Genomic DNA, 20879 nt, shown 5'->3' on the forward strand with positions numbered 1-20879 from the left:
TCTGTAATACTTTCAACAATAAAGAAAAATTAAATAAGATAAAAATGGAAAAAAATAGTTATGGAGCCATTTACTATTTTGGCAAGCACTATTCTAAGACTAGGAATTCAGCAGTGAGCAACACAAAGTCCCGGCCTTTGTGTGTCATATTCGAGCAGGAAAGGCAGTACACAAGATAAATGAAATATATGTAGCATATTAGATTGTGATAAGCACTAAGAAGAAACATTAAGTGAGGGTGGGGTGTGTGTGTAAATTTTAGAAAAGGAGGCCAAGGGACTCCATTAAGATGCCAATGGCGGAAAGTCCTGTGAAGCCAGAACCACTGTAGCCGTGTTGATGTGCACAGAGTTTTTGTGATTTGCCATTTCTTGTGTGGGTCTGTCTCCTCTTAAGAATGTATGAATGTGGCCTTGGCTGGCGTGGGTCAGTTGATTGGAGCAGCCTCCTGTACACCGAAAACGGCGGCAGGTTTGATTCCCAGTCTGAGCACACACCCAGGTTGAGGGTTTGATCCCCAGTCAGGGTACATATGGGAGGCAACTGATCTATGTTTCTCTCTCCCTTTCTCTAAAATCAATTTTTAAAAAAAGAATGTATGAATATGAAGTAACTTAGAACTGGATTCCATATGGCTTTTATTTTTTTGTTGTTCCTGCATACACTTGTTTTTTCCAGTCTGATGTCTCTTCTAACCCAAAATTTCCTGACATAAATTAATGGTAAAGAGTTTCTCCTTATCACGTTGTATCTTTCCAGAGTGTGCTAATATAAGACAGCATGTCTGTATGTACACTGAAAGGCTTTAAGTAGTTCTGTGAAATGTTCTTTTGTGTAAATGTTTCTTATGGTTTGTTTTTGCTTTTTTAAAAATTTTAATTTAAATTTTCCTAAATCTTCACTTGAGGATATTTTTTCCATTGCTTTTCAGAGAGAGTGGAAGGGAGGGAGAGAGAGAAACATCCATGTGAAAGAGACACATCGATTGATTGCCTCCCACAGGTCTCCCACTGGGACCAGGGATCGAGCCTGCAACGGAGGTGTGTGCCCTTGGCTGGAATCAAACCCGGCACCCTTCCGTCCACAGGCCGATTCTCTAACCACTGCACCAAACAGGCTGGGGCTCACTTGCTTTTTGAACAGTGATTGACATGTTGCCTTCCTTAGCAACTTAATTTTTGTTCCATCTTCACATGCAACCTTGGAAATGTTAACTTTCCCCTTTCCATTTATGTTTCACTTTGGAAAGGAAGACAATCCTTCTCAGAGCTGTGATATGCAAATTAAAAATTTCAAAATATACTCAGTAGATTCCAGCAGTAAATATTAATGAAGATTAGTGTTGACATAGTTGAAGAAAGTAACATTTAAAGGTATATGAAGAATGAAGTACTCAAAGTTTCTTTTGGGTATAGCTGACTTCAAATATAAGATTCTTTACTATTTAATACATGAAGTTTCAATACAGGACTGACTTTGTTTTAGTTAATTTAGGATTCACTATTTTTATGTATAATATAACATTAGGGTTTTGAGTTGTACTTTTAAGGAGCGTATTCCCTTTTGTTTTCAGCTTTGGAAATCATTAAGGAAGATGAGTATGTTTGAATCTGGGCAACATGAACATACACTCTCATGCCAGAAGGACAGCCTACCGTGGATGAAAACCTAACTTGGTGTACAATTGTTTATATTATAAATGAACAGTGCTTTTAGATTATGTATTTTCTTTTATTGCTCTCTACAACAGCTTTAAAAAATACATATGTAAATATGCATCAGCAACCATTGTGTATTACATTTAGTTTGCCTCTTTAGTGTTGTCCTTAATGAAAAAATACAGTTAACTTTGGCGTTATGATATAATTAATGTACAACAAGAACTGATTTTTGGAAAGCTTATTTTTTGATAGCTGTGTTGTAGGGCCTAAGAAACTGACAAAACTGAACAATTTGCATGACTTCTGTTACCTAGTCAGGAAACACATAAAATCATGTTTATAAATATCCAGATTCATTGCAGATGTTGTTAGTAAGGTACATTTTTAGGAACTATTGTGTTGAACCACACAATATTAATACCCAGAAAATAACAATGTAAATACTTAAATGACTTATATTATTTAAAAATTATACCATTGAGTTTTGCAAATGATCAGTGTGTCAGGATGGGCTGGATTGTGCTTCGGTAGCAAACAATTGCAACACCAGAAATTTTGTTGGGTAACATCATTTAACACAAATAGAAAAACTTCTAAAAAAATTTTTTTAATTAAGTTCACTACATTATACTCTTTGGTATAGCAGTTGGGTTGTCATTCATAATTGGTAGTGACGGTTAAAACCATTTATTATACCCCAAATTTATAGCATAATTGGCTGGTGTTAATACCTCTCTGACAAAGTGTTTATTTGTGCTTCTAAACACAACAGTGATTTATGTGTTTCAAACTTGAGTTTCAAGACAGCTATACACACCTACTATAAAGGCTGGCTTGTATTTGCAACTATTGCTTAAATCGATTTGCTTTCCCATCTTTGATAATAATCTCTGGAATATTGGGCAACTATTCTGGCTAGTAGTGTATAGTAATTTCATTTCTTTATCTGTTTTCAAGTGTTGCACTCATTTTAGAAAATAATTGTGGTAAAAAGCTTATAACATAAAATATACCATATTAATCATTTTTAAGTGTACAGGTCAGTAGTCTTGAGTATATTCCCATGCAACAGCTCTCCAGAACTTTTTTTTAAAACCTTTTTTTTTTTTAAAACCTTTTTATTATTGAGAGCATTACAGATGTCCCCTCTTCTTCCCCTGCCATTGCACCCCTCCACCCGGACCCCACCCCGCCCCAGGCCTTCACCACCGGATTTATTGTCTGTGTCCCTGTATGCATATAAGTTCTTTGGTTAATCTCTTTCTGTCCCACCTCCCCCTTTCCCTCTGAAATTCGTCAGTCTGTTCCATGTTTCCATGCCTCTGGTTTTATTTTATTTATCATTTTATTTTGTTCATTAGATTCCTTGTTTGTTTATTTTGATTTTTATATTATTGATAGATATGTATTTATTGCCATTTTATTCATATCTTTTCTTTTTTTAATTTTCTTCTTAAAGAAGACCCTTTAACACTTCATGTAATACTGGTTTAGTGGTGATGAACTCCTTTAGCTTTTTCTTGTCTGTGAAGCTCTTTATCTGACCTTCCATTCTAAATGATAGCTTGGGTGGGTAGAGTAATCTTGGTTGTAGGTCCTTGCTTTTTATCACTTTGAATATTTCTTGCCAGTCCCTTCTGGCCTGCAAGGTTTCTGTTGAGAAATCAGCTGACCATCATGTGGGTGCTCCCTTGTAGGTAACTAATTGCTTTTCTCTTGCTGCTTTTAAGATTTTCTCTTTGCCTGTAACCTTTGGCATTTTAATTATGATGTGTCTCGGTGTCACCTCTTTGGGTTCATCTTGTTTGGGACTCTGTGCTTCTTTCATTTCTAACTGGCCTTTTTAATTTTTTTTTAAAAATATGTTTTTATTGATTTCATTGAAAGGGAGAGGGAGAGAGAGAGAAACATCAATGATGAGAGAGAATCATTGATCGGCTCCCTTCTGCACACCCTCTACTGGGGATCAAGCCCACAACCTGGACATGTGCCCTGACTGGGAATCAAATTGTGACCTCCAGGGTCATGGCTTGACACTCAACCACTGAGCCACACTGGTTGGGCTCATTGATGTTCTCACTAAGTTCCTTGAAGTTCTCCCTAAGTTTCTTAAAGGTCTCATTTAGTTCCTTGAGCATCCTTATAACCATTGCTTTGAACTCTGTACCCAGGAGTTAGCTTGCTTCTGTTTCATTTAGTTCTTTTTCTAGAGATTTCTTCTGTTCTTTCATTTGCGACATGTTTCTTTGTCTCCACATTTTAGCTGATTCACTGTGTTTGTTTCTATGTATTAGGCAGAGCTGAAATGTGTTCTGGAATTGGTAGAGTAGCCTTGCGTCCTTTAGGTGCCCTGTAGGGCCCAGTGCCTCAGCCTCCCCAGTCACCTGAGCTGGGCACTCTAGGTGTGCCCCTGTGTGTGCTTTGTACACTGTCCTGTTGTAGTTGAGTCTTGATTACTGTTGCCAGTGGGAGGAATTGACCCCCAGGCCAGTTGGCTGTGAGGACCAGCTGTGACTACAGTGGAAGAGCTGCTGTGCAGGAGATACCTCTTTGGAGCAGGACTTACTTCAGTGGGCCTTTGGTGTTCACCAAGTCTGCCACTTGAGTGTGCTGCTCCTGGATGTGGTAGGGTTGTAATCTGGTCTGAAGCTGACTACTGGGTGCACTGTCTTTGGGGCCACCTGGGAGGTGCAAAGTCAGCTACCTCCTGTGCTCTGCCTGGGACCACCTGGCTCAAGCTACAGAATGATCTGCAGAGTGATCTGCAGGTGCTGGTACTTGTGTTGGGCTTGGAGGTCCCTAGGAGAGGCCAAGCTATGAACCAAGGCCTGCTGCCCCTAGTGCTGGGCCTAGGACCACTTAGCAAGAGGTATGGGGCAGGCTGAGGCCATCTGCTGTTTGTTTGAGATATTTTAGGAAAGTCTGAAGCCTGAGCTAGGACAGGCTATTCCTATGGAAAAACCACTGCAAATTGGGTTGGGTTGCAAACTGGATAGGGTGGGGTCTCAGGGAATCACCAGCCAGGGGTGGTGAACAGTGTGGGCCAGGTTGATGGAGTCTCAGATATGGCAACTCCCTGAATGCACTGTGGAGGGGAGGTTTCAGCAAAGGAACAATAACCTCTGCCAGCACTTTTGTCTGGGAGGAAGCTGCCCCCCAATTCTTACTGAGGTCAGACAATTTAGTTCCCCTCTGTATGTCCCTGGTGCCTTTCAAGCTACTGTCCCAGTGCTGGAGCTCAGAGGGAGTGAATCTGAGTAAGTCTGTGTGGGCCCTGTAAGAGGAACTGCCTGGGACTCCAGCAGCCTTGGTCTCACTTAGCCCCAATCCCTGATGGTTTTTACAGTCAGAATTTGGGGACTTCTCTTGCTGGCACTGAAACCCTGGACTGAGGAGTCTGGAGTGGGACTGGGACCCCTTGATCCTCATGGGGGCACTTCCACAGCCAAGGTATCCCTCCTGATTAAAAAATATGCCACACGTGGGTGTCAGACCACCCCTCCTACCAGTCTCAGTGTGGCTGCTTCTTTAATTCTCTCGTTGTAGGACTTCCATTCAGCCAGATTTCAGATGGTTCTAAATGATGGTTCTGTGGTTTAGTTGTAATTTGTATGTGGTTGTGGGAGGAGGCAAGTACAGTGTTTCCCTACACCCCCGTCTTGGCCTTCCATCGTCCTGTGATCTCCAGAACTTGTTTATACTGTAACATTGAAACTCTATACCTAATAAACAACTCCCATTTTTCCCACCCCTTAGCCCTTGGCAACCCACCATTCTACTTTCTGTTTATATGAGTTTGATTACTTTAGATACCTCATATAAGTAGAATCACACAGTTTTCTTCTTGTGCCTGCCTAATTTCACGTAGCATCATGTCTAAGTTTATCCATTCTGTAGCATGTCACAGGATTTCCTTCTATTTTAAGATGAATAATAATCCATTGTATGTTCATATCACATTTTGTTTATCTTTTCATCTGTGTGTGGGCATTTGATTTGCTTTCACCTCTTGGCTAGGTGAATAATGCCACAATGAACATGGATTTGCAAATATCTCTTAGAGATCCTGCTTTCAGTTCTTTTGGGTATATACCCAGTAGTGGAATTGCTGCTGCGTCATATGGTAATTCTGTTTTTAAAATTGATTTTAGAGGGAGGATGGGGGAGGAGGGAGAGAGGGAGAAACATCCATGTGAGAGAAACATCACTGGTTTCCTCCTGAATGTACCCGACCAGGCATTGAACCCAAAACCCGGGCATGTGCCTTCCTGGGAAGTGCGCTGGCCCAGGGCTTTGCGGGCACCCTGCCTGGGCCACTTTGAGTTCACAGGCTGCACCTGATAATGCTGATTGAGGCAGTCATGCCCCCCACCACTGTGTGCAGAGTGGCCTCAGGTGCTGGAAGGTGAAGAGCTGCCCCAAGGACACGCCCCAGGTGCGGACCAATTTGACCTTGTGGGTTTTCCTGGAGGATCTGCTTTAGCATCCCTGCCAGGTCTCTTTCCCCTGGTGTCTGCTCACCCCTGCCCTGCCCAGCCCAATCTGGCCTGGTTTCAACACGTTGCTAACTCTTATTCTACATTCACTCCAGTTAACGAATGTTCCTCTTCATCAGCAACAAAACAGAGGTACAAAGTTCTTGAGAAGTAAGACAGCTACCAGTGCCAGCTCCGCTGGTGGGGGCGCCAGCCTCTCACAGACAGAGTTCTAGTAACTCCTGTTCTGTATTTGCGGCTGCCAAGAGCCTTTTCCTGGGACAGTATCAGCAAGAAATTCAATCCGCTAAGCACACTTTAGTTAGAAACAAAGCTTTGCCTGCGCAGGTTTGGATTAAAGTCAAAGAAGCCTATGCAAATAAGCAATAAATAAGAGGAATCTCTGAGTAAAAGAGTTGGATACAAGTGTGGAGGGAAAAGCCCTGGGGAGATTCATAACATGAGCGATGGCACCACCTCCTCCCAGAGCGCCTGGCAGTCCAGGAGTCCTCACAATCCCACCTTGGGGAGCAGGCCCAGAGCGGCTCAGGAGGAAGGTCTCAACTTAGGGAGAAGCATAAGCACATGGAGACAAGGTAACGCCTGTGACTGATTGATGGGGTCATCTGTAGACACCTACCTTAGGCACATAAGTTTATTGAGTTATTAGTAATAACAGGCAACTTATTGTATAAAACGAGTTTAGCCATTTTTGTGTTCAAAGGGAGGAAAAATTGGCAAGAGTAAACATTGATTTGTTTTGTTGGATGGGTCGGGGTCCCCAAGACCCCTGGTTTGCTGATTCCTTAGCAGATTCTTGGCTTTGATTTATTGCAGGGAAAGGACAAGGCAAAATTTGCAAAGGCTCCAGGGGAGAAGTCCCGAGGAATCAGGCGTTGGCTCCCAAGGTCCCCTCTCAGGGGAGTCACAAGGGAGCACTTAACTCCCAGCACCCAGTTCTGGGACACCTGAAATGCTGCCAGCAGGACTCAGTGCCCTGAGATTTTGTTGGGGGCCCATCCTCTGGGCATCCCATACCAGCATACAGCCAAGGTCCAGACCCACAAGGAAAGCCAGTGTTTCATACAAACCACATTGTTTGTACAAACCGTTTAGGCACAGGGGGCTCCTCTAAACTAAACGTGGTGGGAACCCTCTGGAAATCTAAGTTCCCAGGTGCCGGCTGGGCCAGCCTCTGGGATGGCCTTCCGAGGACAGGGCGGCCGGCTTACAAGTCTGGCCTGGTTCTTCCACGGGTGCTGGGGACAGAGGAGGTTAATCCTGTTACTTAGGTCAGTTTATCTGGAGATTTTCTTTCTGTTTTTCTTTGTAGAATCGAAAGGTGGCTAATTTTCCTCTCTTATAGCTGGGTTTTTCCAAACATAAAATTAATTAACTTAGTCATTTATTGAACACTGTGTGCCAGTTTCTGTTGTACGCTCAGGAAATAACAGCTGGAGTAAGACACTTAACTTTAAAGCTCCAGTGTTGAGCTGAGGCAGATTATTTCTTTTTAAAGGGGTATATTGAAGCCAGCTAGCCAGCTACATACCATTAAATATCTGATGCACATACACCTCACTGAGCTCACTAGAGAGACCAAGGGCATTTTTTCTACTGACATTTATTTAATAAACTTACTGAACACCTAAAAAGAATTGAAAAGGAAGGAAAGGAAAAGAAAAAACCCTCCTCTAACACTGCAGGCCTGTCTTAGAACTCGTCTGATAAAATGCACTGAGTTTTGGGACTGTAATCACAGTGGATCTTTGGGGCTGAAACTGACGTGTCCAATAAACATTAATGCCCTGATGGTCTGGCAAACTAACACCCTTATTATTTTTTTCAGAGCAATGTATCAAATGAATTAACATTCTCATCTCAGTTGACTCACTTGGCAGAAAGAAACCCACATGCTGTGAGAAGAAAGAAGATGGGAGAAGAGTTCAGAGGGCGTGGAAAGAGACAGGTGGAAGAGACACCGGACAGTTTACTAAAATGTGACTATCAACACCATCGAATGCCCCACTTCCTAACAAATCCGGATTATAATTTTCTGAAGTTGGGAATGAGTTGTTCCCCATCAAATCAGGTATAGTGATTCTTAGAATTTTTGTTTCCGTATGCCTTTGAGAATATGACGATGATGATCAGCTCAGCTCAGGAAAAATGTGCATGTTACTTACACACAAAATCCTCTTCTGTAAGAACCACTAGTTATAATACTCAGGCTGGAACCCTATTAGTCACGATACACATGTTCTCTGTAATCCTGATTACTTGACTGCGGGAAAATTTTTCTTCTGTGTAACCTAGTTTCATTCTATAGCTTAAGCCTGTCTCCACTGTTTCTGTCCTGTTTGCTTCAGAAAAGATTATTACAGACCAGGTGGTATAAATTTTTCACATATGCTTACCAAGGGCTATGAAACTTTATCATGATTATTCCTGAAGTTGAAACTTTTCTAATCTTTCCTTACAGATTGTGTCATAGAGTGCTAGTTACTTTCCAATAACCAGTTCTCCCTTCTGTGTTACTTACTCAGTTATGTGATTACATTTTTCGAGCCTCTTTTGCAGCTAGGTGGGGCCATGTGACTAGTCTTTAAGGCAGTAATATGTAAGCACTCTGCTATGTGGATATTATGAAAACAATCTCCCTTATCATTTTGCCCTGCTGTCTGGAATGAAGACAGAATAGCTGGAGATCAATAGCCATCCTGAGCCATCAGTTTGAGGTGTGATGGTTAACACTGTGTGTTGACCCTTCTACTAAATAAATTTTATGAGAATAGGCACCTTGTTTATCTTGGTGAAAGCAACATCCCCAGCACCTAAAAATGTGTGTGGTATGTGGTAAGGGCTCAGGTATTGAATGGGTATTGAATGAATGAATTGAATGAATGAATGAATGAGTTTACACCAGACCACGTAAAACACTGATCATAAATTCCTCCCATGGGATATTCAACCATCAGTCACAAAAGCAAGGTCTCTGGTTCTGTCACAAAATCAAAATCTGCCATAATTCAAATCATACCACTCCTATTAGCTTCCCTTTGCTCTCTCAGATTTGCCACTATTATAGAAGTAGAGGGTTTTTTCGTACTGCTCACCAATGTGCTCATCAAACAAAATATTTTAAAATCTACTTTCCTAATAATTTTATTATTTTTTGGCTTAGCAAGTTTAAAATTCTTTAATATTCAAGGTCATGCATTTCTTTTTATGTGTATCTGTTGTTAAATGCAGGCACTACTTTGTAACATAATGTTAGGTGTCATCTCAAGTCTACAAGAGTCATCCAGAATAGTATCTAATGACATTCCTAGGACGTTAGACAATATCACCATGGAATGCAGTCACTACATCCTAAGGATTTAACTAGATGCTTTTTACTATAACTGAACTTCATCGGTTCCTTTCCCACTCCACTGTGTCTCCACATTTTAATACATTGCTCCTTCTTGTCACCAAACCTTACTTATATCTTTAAAACTATTAAATATCAATAATCTCTGCTTCCCTGATTTTTGAGGTGACATTTCACTCTTGTCATCCTTTTAATAAAGGGGAACACTCCCTCTGCTCCTTTTTTTTTGGGCACCTATGTGATTAAAGGGTTTGTAAATGTTCACACTTTTTTCAATTACATGTCATTTTCTTTTAAATTTTTTTTCTTGACTCTTTTTTAAAAGTTGTAGCTATTCCTTTTGACTCCTTGGGAGAAATAATTAGCCTCCTTTTCTACTTTTGTGACATCTATTTATTGTAGAGCTTCTTGGTTTTTGCTCAAATTTCTTTTCAATCTACCTACATTTTTATTTTTGGATATATTTTTATTGATTTCAGAGATATATTTTTATTGATTTTAGATATATTTTTATTGATTTCTGAATCAAGAGAGAGGAAGGGAGAGGGAGAGAGAGAGAGAGAAACATCAATAATGAGAGTCATTTACCGGCTGCCTCCTTCACGCCCCCTACTGGGAACTGAGCCAGAAACCTGGCATGTTCCCTGACCAGGAATCGAATTCTGACCTGCAGGTTCATGGGTTGCCACTCAGCCAGTGAGCAACACTGGCAGGGCCCAATCTATCTACTTTTTTTGTTTGTTCTCTTTTAATATATCCTAATTGTTGAAAATATTACAGTTACCCCTTTTTTCCCCTCCATTGATCCCCTCCACCCTGCATCCACACCCCCTCCCCAGGCCTTCACCACACTGTCGTCTGTGTCCATGGGTTATGCATATAAGTTCTTTGATTAATCTCTCCCCAACCACTCCCCCACCCCTGCCTGCCCACTGAGATTCATCAGTCTGTTCCATGCTTCTATGTTTCTGGATCTATTTTGTTCCTCAGTCTGTTTTGTTTATTAGATTCCAAATATAAGTGAGATAACGTAAAACTGAATCAGGAAGAACCAGAAAACCTGAATAGGCTAATACCAACTGATGAAATCAAAGCAGTAATTAAAAAAAACTCCCAGCAAACAAAAGCCCTGGTCCAGACAGCTTCACAGGGGAGCTTTCTAATTAAGTTGTAGGGTTAGATAGTTTATTAAAAATTTTTCTAGCTTTTTGAGGTAGGCCTGTAGTGCTATGAACTTTCCTCTTAGGACTGCTTTCACTGTGTCCCATAGATTTGGGGTTGTGTGTTCATTTTCAGTTCCAGGAAGTTTTTGATTTCTTTCTTAATCTTATTGGTAATTCATTCATTGTTTAATAACATGCTGTTTAGCCTTCATGTGTTTGAATGTTTTTGAGTGTTTTTACTGTAGTTGATTCTAATTTCATGCCACTGTGATCTGAGATGCTTGATATGATTTCGATCTTCTTGAACTTGTAGAGACTTGTTTTGTGTCCTAGCATGTGATCTGTCTTTGAGAATGACCTATGTGCACTTGAGAGGAATGTATATTCTACAGCTTTGGGGTGAAATGTTCTGTGAATATCAGTTAAATCCATCTGATCTAGTGTGCCATTTAGAGTCACTGTTTCTGTGTTGACTTTTTGTCTGGAAGATCTATCCAGTGAAGTCAGTGGGGTGTTAAAGTCCCCTACTGTGACTGTATTGCTGTTGATCTCTCCCTTAAAATCCTTTAGGTTATTATCGATAGGTCCTTATTTATTGCCATTTTAATTCTGCATGCCTATGTTCTCTGTCTCTTATTATTACAGCAGTCCCTTTAACATCTCTTGCAGTGCTGGTTTGGTTGTGAAAAACTCCTTTTGCCTTTTTTTGTCTGAGAAGCTCTTTATTTCACCATCTATTTTGAATGATAGCCTTGCTGGATAGCATAGTCTTGATTTCAGATCCTTGTTTTACAGTACCTTGAATACTTCATGCCATTCCCTTCTGGCCTGTAGAGTTCCTGATGAGAAATCAGCTGACAACCTTATAGGAGCTCCTTTGTAGGTAACAGATTGCTTTTCTCTTGCTGCTTTTAGGATTCTCTCTCTCTCTTGAATTTTTGGCATTTTAATTATGACGTGTCTGGGCATGGTCCCCTTTGGGTTGTTCTTGCTTGGGACTCTCTGTGCCTCCTGAACTTGTTTGGCTTTTTTCTTTACCAGGTTAGGGAAGCTTTCTACCATTATTTCTTCAAACAAATCCTCTATCCCTTGCTTACTCTCTTCCCCTTCTGGCATTCCTATAATGTGAATATTGTTACATTTCATGTTGTCCCACAGGTCCCTTAAATTGTCCTGTTTTTTAATTGTTTTTTGTTTTTGGATCTCTAATTGAGTGATATTTTTCTACCATGGCTTCTAATTTGCTGATCTAGCCCTCAGCTTCTTCTGATCTGCTGTTTATTCCTTCTAATGTATTATTTATTTCTTCTATCTGATTCTTCATTTCTACCTGGTCATTTTTCATAGTTTCTATATCTTTTTTCATGCTGTTGAGCATCCTTACAATCAGTATCCTTAGCTCTATATCTGATAGGTTGCTTATCTCCATTTCATTTAACTCTTTTTCTGGATACTTCTCTTGTTCTCTCATTTGTTGCTTATTTTTTTGTCTCCCCATTTTGGCTGCCTATTTGGGTTGTTTTTATATATTAGGTGGATCTGCTAGGACACTCAGTCTTTTTGGAGGTCTCTGGTGCAGGCCAGTATCAGACACTTTGTGGCAGTGCTCTTGAGTACCCTGTTTGGAGCTATTTACAACCTTCGGCTTGAGATCCCCTCTGTTGGGGCTGGGTGCATTTGGACAGGACCAAGATGCACACCAATGCCTGCTTTTCCAAGGACCAGGTCCAGCGCAGATCAAAGACTCAAATCTCCCAGAGGTCCACCTCTGCCCACTGGCTGATTGATCTTAAGTCTCTTAATGAGCCTCAGGCTGTAGAGCACAGCAAGGGTGGGGCAAGAGTACTCCAGTGGGTGGGATAACTGCTTCCCCCCAAGGCAAAAGCTGCCTGGCTGGCGAATGTCTTTTTGAGAAAGATGTCCTCTGCAGTAAGGGGGAATGACTTGGCACAGGAATCCAGATGGTTGCCCTCTGAGCTCTATCGCCTGGATCCATCACCCCTGGATTCTGCTAGCACAGCTCTAGTCCGCTCTGCTCTCCCTCTGCTGGAGCCCAACGTGAGTGGCTGCACAGGAAACTTTGTGCATTGGCCCGTTAAGAGGGTGCCTGCATTTCCATCCATTCTCCCTGGCAGACAGAAACCCTGCTGCTTCATGGAACATTCTCAAATATAGACCACATATTAGGACACAAAATAAGTCTCTACAAGTTCAAGAAGAATGAAATGATATCAAGCATCTTCTTGTACATTTACACCATGGAGTACTATAGAGCTGTAAAAAAGAAGGATCCCTTACCCTTTGAGTCGGCATGGTGGAACCTTGAGAGTACTATGCTAAGCAAAATAATCCAGTCAGGGAAAGACAAGTGTCATATGATCTTACTCATATGTGGAATCTAATGAACAAAATACACTGATGAACAAAATAGATCCAGAGACACAGAGCATGCAGCAGACTGAGGGATCTCAGAGGGATGGTGGAGATGTGTGGCTGGGTGGGTGAAGAGAGATTAATATAAGAATTTATTTGCATATATGCATAACGCATGGCCACAGACAGTAGTGTGGTGAAGGCCTGGGGGGAGGGGTACAGGGTGTAGGGGATCAATAGGTGAAAAAAAGGAACATTTTTTAATACTATCAACAATAAAGGTAAACTTAAAAAAAGAAAAAAGAAACCCTGGTGCTTTCACAGCCAGATGTTACGTGGACACCTTTCTCAGTTCTGGTGCTCTGGGCTGGGAAGTCCTGTTTGGGGTTTAGACCCCAGACTCCTCAGTGGGAACCCCCCATTGGTTCAGATATCCCTCCAGACCTTTAGCTGCTGCCTGTTGGAGCCCAGCCAGCCCTCTTATGCCTCTACACTTCCTACCAGTCTCTATGCGGTCTCTACTTTAGGTCCTTAGTTTTAAGGGTTCTCTCGTGCTAGTCTTCACTTGATTATTCAGAATGGGTTTTCTATATTTCAGTTGTAATTCCAGTTTTCTTCTGGGATAGTGTCAGTGTAGCTTCCACTCAGTCTGCCACCACCTTGGAATCCCCTCTACTTACTTTTGAGGAAAGATTTTATTTGGGTTTTGTTGGGTATTTTCAGCTTTTGTGAAGTGCACACTTATCGACACCTCACCCTCTGCTTCCCAGAGGCTTTCCCTGTAGGAGCCTATTAAAATAAAGAAATATATAGGTCATCCAATGAGGTCTTCCTAAGTCTCTCTTCTACCAGAAATGTCTCTGTGGCCGCACAGGTCCATCTCCCTCCTGGCCTCTCTGTCCTTCCAGAACTATTCCGTCCCTGCTCTGAGTGCAACCCTCCTGCTCACAGGGACCTTACTCCCTTCATTCTCCCTGCTCCTCTTCTATTTTTTTCCTCCATTGGCTTTTATCCTTTAGCATATAAATATACATCTCTTTTTCATCTAAAAATACACATTTCTTAGCAGTGTATTTCCCTCTAACTACTGCCACATCTCTCTTCTCAGCCAAGTGCTTGGGAAGAGAAACCCTCAGTTGCTGTCTTCACTTTCTCGCTTCCTGTTCACTTCCTCACCCCGATGCCGTAGCCAATACATTTGTAGCTTTCCTGCCCTCCTGACAACATTGGACTTGGTTAGGAAATTATGTTTGGAACCTGAGACTGGGTCAGGTCTGTGCCCTTGGTAAGGGGGTGGAGTGGGTGCAGGGCAGGGAGGGGGCATCCTGAACCACTGCCTTCTCTGTAAGGTGGGGGCCTGGAGGGAACTGGGCGGGATTGGTCCTTCATAACCAGGTGACCTCGGAATGTGCTCTGGTTGGCTGGTGCCAACCAGGTGAACTGCCTTCAGTTGAGAAGCAGCTGTGGAAGGAGGAGGAGCTTCGGCTGTGCTCTCTTCTTGCGGTGGCTGTGATTCTCAGCAGTTGTCTGATCTCCACACCTTTGGACTAAGTCAGGCTGCTCGCTGTCCTCACAGACTAGTCAGCTCAGTGGAGGCGGTCACAGCTGACAGCAGCGGGGGCAGCAGCAGGGGCACAGCCAGGCCTTGAGCCCTGCCCGGGGCCTGGCAGCCCAGTGGCCCCTGTGCTGTACAGGGCTTTGGCACTGTTGGGAGTTGGGGGGGTGGGACTGTTGAGTGAAGGCAGTGACAGCAGCAAGGAGTGAAGGGTTCTCATGGGGAACAAACTGTCCTGCCGCCTGAAGCCCAATGCCAGCCCCAGGCTGGGCCAGCACTCTGGGGGGCGGCCTCGGGAAGATGAGTCTCGTGTGTATGGGGTGGGCTCCAGGATCTCAGTGGCAGAACCACCAGCCATGGCTGCCCTTGAACTTTATGACTTGGATTTCCTGTTCTGTGATTGCCACCCTATCCTGCGCCTCAGTGACGTGGAAATGCCCGATGGTAAGGAGGTGGCGGGTGTTCGCTGCTCTCAGGAGTACCTCTGTCCTGTGCTGACCCCAGGATCCCCTAGCAGGGAGCTACCCCCTCAGGCTCCTTGCCTGGAGGCGGCTTTCCTGGAGCTGGCTCTTCCTGGCGTCTTCTCCCCTTATTCCCTTCCCGTCCTGTCTGGCCAGTTTCTTTCCCTGTTCACTACCCAAAAGCCCAGTTCTTACTCCCAACCCAGCTTGCGACACTCCAGTCCTTGGCCCGTCCTGTTTATGCCTCTGTTTAATGTCTCGTGGGCCTCTGTGAAGACTTTTGGGTATATCTTCTCCTTTTTGTCAGTGAAAACTTGAATACCCCAACTTCAGAGTATCCATCCCATCTCCCTCTCCTTACTTATCCATAAGGTACTTAAATGAAGGAACCAGGTAGGGGCTGGGGATACCCTGGCTCCCACCTGTTAAGATAGTTGATACTCAGGACAGTTCAACTGCAAAGATGTTAGAGTTGATTATTTCAATTCAAAATAGACAACTGACATGGACTCTTCGTGGTGTTCTTAAGTAGGCTGTTTTCAGTTGACTGCCTAGAAGCTGCTTTATTCTTCCCAACTGTGATTTGAACACAGAAGGAAATGGTGGGAGAGGGACTTGAAATTACTGAGTGATGTGTAATGTGCTGCCAGTGCTACCGAGAATAGTTGTTTGGTTGGTGTTTTACCCGAAGGAGAACCCACAGAGTCTGGTTACTTTAATATATTCACTTTGGCACAAATATGTCTTTTTCAGTGACTTCATATTGCCTGTTCTAAGAAGGGCTGGGGTGGTTCACAAGAGTGTTGGTCAAAAGTTTCAAAGGAGAAGAACACATAGGTTTAGACGAATTTGTAACAAAGTCTTGGGGGTTAAGACACCAGAGCGTGCACAAGAATGTTCATCTCCATGGCTCCCTCTAGGTCCTCTCCCCTCCTGCAGGGAGATTCCTGTCTGACTGTGAGAATGTTCAGGTAAAAGTTCTAAAGACCAGATGCTTGAAGGGGGGGAGTAGGGAAGAGGGAGGGGAGAAGGAGGGAGAAGTAGTACTTGGTGTAAAGTAAGCCTGGGTATCAGTGTAGCTAATGGAGGCTGTGGTTTTGAAGTAGAAAACATTCTTTCACAAAGATGTTAAAACCCCATTGGTCCATTTGTTTCATGTAAATGCCAGAGATTATTTCATAGGGCAAATGTACTATAGCTCTTATTCTATTTAAACTTTAGCCGAGCTATTAATTTCTTTAAAAGTTAGAATAATTAACCGTGTGAATTTACCCAGATGGTGCACATGGCTTTGTAACTGAAAAGTACTCGCTTTTCAGAATATTCAAATATTGTGGAAAAAATGAACAAATTACATGAATTAATTAAGTGTACCTTTAAACACAAAGCAAGTAAGTACCTGTGAAAACTTCTGCTTGCTCTGCTTGGTGCTGCCAAGTAAGCCTCTGTCTGAGTGATTTTATAAACCAGTTAGTGTATGGGTAGTGTTGGATGAGAGGCTAAATAGGACCTCAATATAATTCTTTTAAGGTGTACAACTCACTTCCATGTATACCTCCTTTGGCCCTTCTAACTGCAAATAAGGCCCGTGTATACTCTCCCTCCATTGCTGCCGAGGAAACCGAGACTTAGACTGTGAAGTGACTGTGGCACAGCTGCTGAGCAGAAGAGGCTGACGTGCAGGTGGAAATGTTCCAAATTCAGTTTCTGTGGTGCTTGCAAACTCTTTAGGTTGCAGCTTATATTTCATAATTTCTCCATAAAGCGAGCCTATTTTAACTTCCTCCACTCGTGATTACTCCCGTTTGAAATCATTGTATACAACTCAGAAGCAACGGCTACTCCCTCTGTGTCTATAAACTCATCACAGTGGGTAAGAGTCAAAGTAGAAGCCACGGGGGAGCAGGAATTTCTGCGGGTGAGGAGTTGATGTGTTTTAGGGAGTGTGTTCCGACGGCCTCGGATGGAAGCCGACAGAGCTCTGGACGCAGAGGGACCTTGTGAGAAGCTGGTGAGAGGGCAGGTCAAGGACCAGGGAGTCAGCACAAGCCTGTAGTGAGTAATGTAGTGAGAAGCTGGAAATACAGGGTTCATAAGTATAGAATTGCCTTTTATGTTTAATGTGATAGTCAGATTTTTTATTTCAACTTGTTTTTAATTTTGGGGAGACATTCAGTAAAGTGACACAGAAACCTCAATTTCAGCATTTGCTTGTTATTAAGTTTCCACAGAAACAATGTGCAGCATTTGTCATTAGCAAAAAGTGCAAGTTCTATATATATAAAATTGTTGGAGGCTATGAACAGAAAATATTTTGTGAAAGCCTCATGCAAATTAATAACCTTAGGGTTCTAGTGGGTGCAAAACAAACAGTACATACAAACAAAAAGCAACTCACCAAAGTGGAAATAACACTGTTAACTGTGGTCAAACTATATAATCAAAAGAAATGCAAATTAGAGATACTGTTAAGTTCCTCATTCACATAACTAGGATTTCTTTAAGTACTAAAGGTGGGGTAGAAGCTAAAACTGGTATGTTTCGTGGCATTATACACTAGTATGCCCTCACCAGTTTTAGAAAGCAACTTAGTTGTATGTATTGAGCCATAAAACAATCTAACCTTTTGATCTAGTTATTATATTTTATAGAGCTTTCTAAGGAGATTTAAGATTGTTTAAAGCCACTCACTTGTATGACCAGAGTTCACAGAGTTAAAACCAAGGTACTCCTTGATTTGAGAATTAAATGAGCTTCTCAGAACTTGTCTCAGTTCTGCTCCTGTGGATTTCTCCTGAAAAGGCTTCCTCCTCATGCTCACAAAGGGAGAGTCACAGCTCCAGAGGACCTAAGGATCCTAGAGGTCAGCTCTGCCTTTCTCTGAGGTTCCTGGGAGGTGCCAGACCAGCTGGGATTGATCAGCCAGCCCTGGGGCATGTGCCTGTCGTAGAACTGGGTGTAGGGTAGGAGAAGCTTCAGCTTTTTGTTTGTTTGTTACTTGAACTAATTTTTTTTTTTCTGCATGTTGTCATTTCTTTTATTCCAGCCTTCTTGCTTTTTATATCTACAGCCATAGCAGCACATCTTGGTTTGGGGCATGTATGAGTGTGTGTGTGCCTGCTGCTTCCTTGATTGAAGTACATATTTTTCCTGGGTTTTCTACCAAAATCTTTAATTAAACTTTATCATATCATAGGCACCAATACATAACATGGCTACTTCAGCAAACGTGTTATTTTTTAATCAAGTTCAGTGTATTTGCTTTATTTTTGGTAGGAAATAGTGTTGAATTCTCTCAGCAGCTGGAGGTTAGAGGCTACTCTGATAGTCTCTTGCCTTTCACTTTGTTCACAACTGAGTTAGTTTAGTTTTCCAAAAAGCTCACATTGTCTCGTTTTTCAAATATGTGGGGAAAAAACCTTTAAAATAATTTTACGAGTTATTTACAATAAAATTTTGAATGGAATAGTGTCTCCAAAAGTAGTTTAATAGACTTGAAATTCAGGGAAGGAACTTTCTTGAGGAACAGGGTAATTGGTTCTTTCAGTTAAGTTAATTTCCCTGCTGGCGGGACTGTCAAAGTGGATGGCTCAGACGTCTGCTAAACCAGCCAGTCCTGAATGATGTTTGGGCAACATTCTAACTGTATTACTTGGAGGGGAAAGTATTCTTGGCAAATACATTTGTGACATGATGTGTTAGACTTTCTTCATTACTAGGCTGATTAGTTTTAACATATCAGTGGGCATTGTGATTCTCCAAGAACCAGGGTGTAGGGTAGGGGAAGCGTTAGCTTTTTGTTTGTTTGTTACTTGAACTAATTTTGTTTTTTTCTGCATGTTGTCATTTCTTTTATTCCAGCCTTGATTTTTATATCTACAGCCATAGCAGCACATCTTGGTTTGGAGTGTGTATGAGTGTGTGAGTGTAGACTATATCTATTTATATTTGACCTCAAATACCCTTTTAAAAAACAGGCCCATTATTATGTGATTTGGGGAATGTTGCCTTAACCATTATTCCATCAGGATCTTGGTCAGCTTTCTTACAAGTTTGGTTAAATGGTTTGAGATAGACATTACCAAAGCATATCATAGGGTTGTTTTTTAAATGACATCTTTATAATTGCATATAGTGGGGAACTTTAATAACTTGTTATTAAAATTCAAGTACGTGTTTGGTATTCTTGCCTAAGTAGAATATTATCCCACTTTGGTGCAAGGTGCACTGCAGGAGACCTACTTTACATAGTCACAGCAGATTTCATGTTTACAAGCAGCCCTGTGATCAGGTCGAGAAAGAATTCTTATTGAAGCCCCAAATTAGTCATGGGGCATGGAAGGAAGCAGTGCGAGTTTTAGCTTTGGAAATTAAGGGCAGAACTAAAAAATCATTGTCGAAAGTATAAAAATTCACTGTCATGAAAGTATTCCTGTAGATTAGAGCACTGAGCTCTTATGCTGTCCTTTAAAATGTGCCACGATGAACAGCCCCAAGTAAGCCTCTGCTAACTAAGTTCACTATCTGAATGGAGTTAGAATCAGCCTACGCATGTAAAGAACATTTTCCAAAAGCAACTCACTTGATTTGGGCGTATTTGATGTATTCGCTGGTATCTGACACTAATTGGCCAGAGCATAACGTGCTTCTTGAGACTGTTTCTGGAATGCACCAGTAATATCAGCATAAAAGAGAGGGACGGTATTTCTAATTGATAAGGCAAAGGGGGAAAGCACATATATGATTTATAGATTATTTATGTGCCAGTTAAAAAAAAAGTCTAAGACATAGCCTGGGTTTATTCCTCATGTGTAGAGAGATCCTACAATTTTTAATTTCCCCAGTAGAGTTTTTATATTGTTGCCTTTACTGAAATTGTCCTGCTACCATTACTTAAAAACTCTTTCCAACACTGTTTAAATGATTAAAATTGATGTATAGCTATTTTTAAAATTTTGTATTTTTCTTCTCAACTAAATCAGTATGCTTATTTCTCTTCTTCCTATACAGAGTGGTATTTACAATTAATCCCTTCCTACCATCCCAGGGCAAGGACAATTTTCCTAAAGAAATATCAAATGGATGGTAAGTCAAGATAGGATTTAGGGCACAGTTAGGTTTTTATTTGAACAAGTCAAAAAAATCAGTTGTTTATGTATGAGGATTGAATTTGTGATTTTGGCTTTATTTTACATAGCGCTCAACCAAATGCTCCGTCCTCCCCACATCTAGAACTTTCCAGCTCCTCCCAGCTCCCTCACCTGCTGCAGGGCTGCCCGGGGGCATCAGAGCAGACAGGCCTGCGGGGGCCCCAGAAGCTCAGCATCAGCAGGGAAACTAGTGTCAGCTTCCTGTGCCCTGTTTGTTTTAGGAAAAGGGTCAGAACTGTAGGATTTTATCACACTGCTTGCCTGCTTATTTTCCTTAATGTTATGTTAAATCGTGTTTACTTGCTTAAAAAGGCTCACAGATCAAGCTTTCAGTTGATTAGACAGCAGAGGCAGGAGAAGGGCAGGCTCCAGTGTATCTGAATTAACGCAGCACAGTAACAGTGGGGCTTTTTAACATGCCTTTTCATGGTACGTGTGCATTTTGACTTTCTGGAGCTGATCGTTTTCGGTAGGATTGCTGTATTTCGGTTTCTTCTGGGACCACGGGCTGCTCTCATGTCGAGAGGGGGAGACAGTAAAGGAAAAGCTGCCTTCAGTCCTAGGAAGGTGCCTGTGATGCCCCCCCACCTTCGAGGAGGCAGCGGGGGGCACAAAGTGCAGCCCAGGACCCTCTTTGGAGCTTTTAGTTTTCTTCTGGTCTTTGTGAG

At 42.1% G+C, this 20879-nt stretch overlaps 1 long non-coding RNA gene across 2 annotated transcripts; it reads left to right on the forward strand.

The window, feature by feature from the left end:
• The first annotated feature begins 1347 nt into the window (after positions 1-1347).
• LOC148094303 (uncharacterized) lies at positions 1348-20146 on the forward strand. Of its 2 annotated transcripts, none has more exons than XR_015715721.1 (3): positions 1348-1676; positions 8022-8228; positions 20072-20146. It is a non-coding gene; the product is annotated as an uncharacterized LOC148094303 (long non-coding RNA). The 2 variants fall into 2 exon arrangements; XR_015715720.1 differs by having other exon boundaries at positions 8038-8228.
• The last annotated feature ends 733 nt before the right edge of the window (positions 20147-20879 follow it).

The sequence above is a fragment of the Miniopterus natalensis genome, chromosome 1 (assembly GCF_054644295.1).
Source record: "Miniopterus natalensis isolate mMinNat1 chromosome 1, mMinNat1.hap1, whole genome shotgun sequence".
NCBI lineage: Eukaryota > Metazoa > Chordata > Mammalia > Chiroptera > Miniopteridae > Miniopterus > Miniopterus natalensis.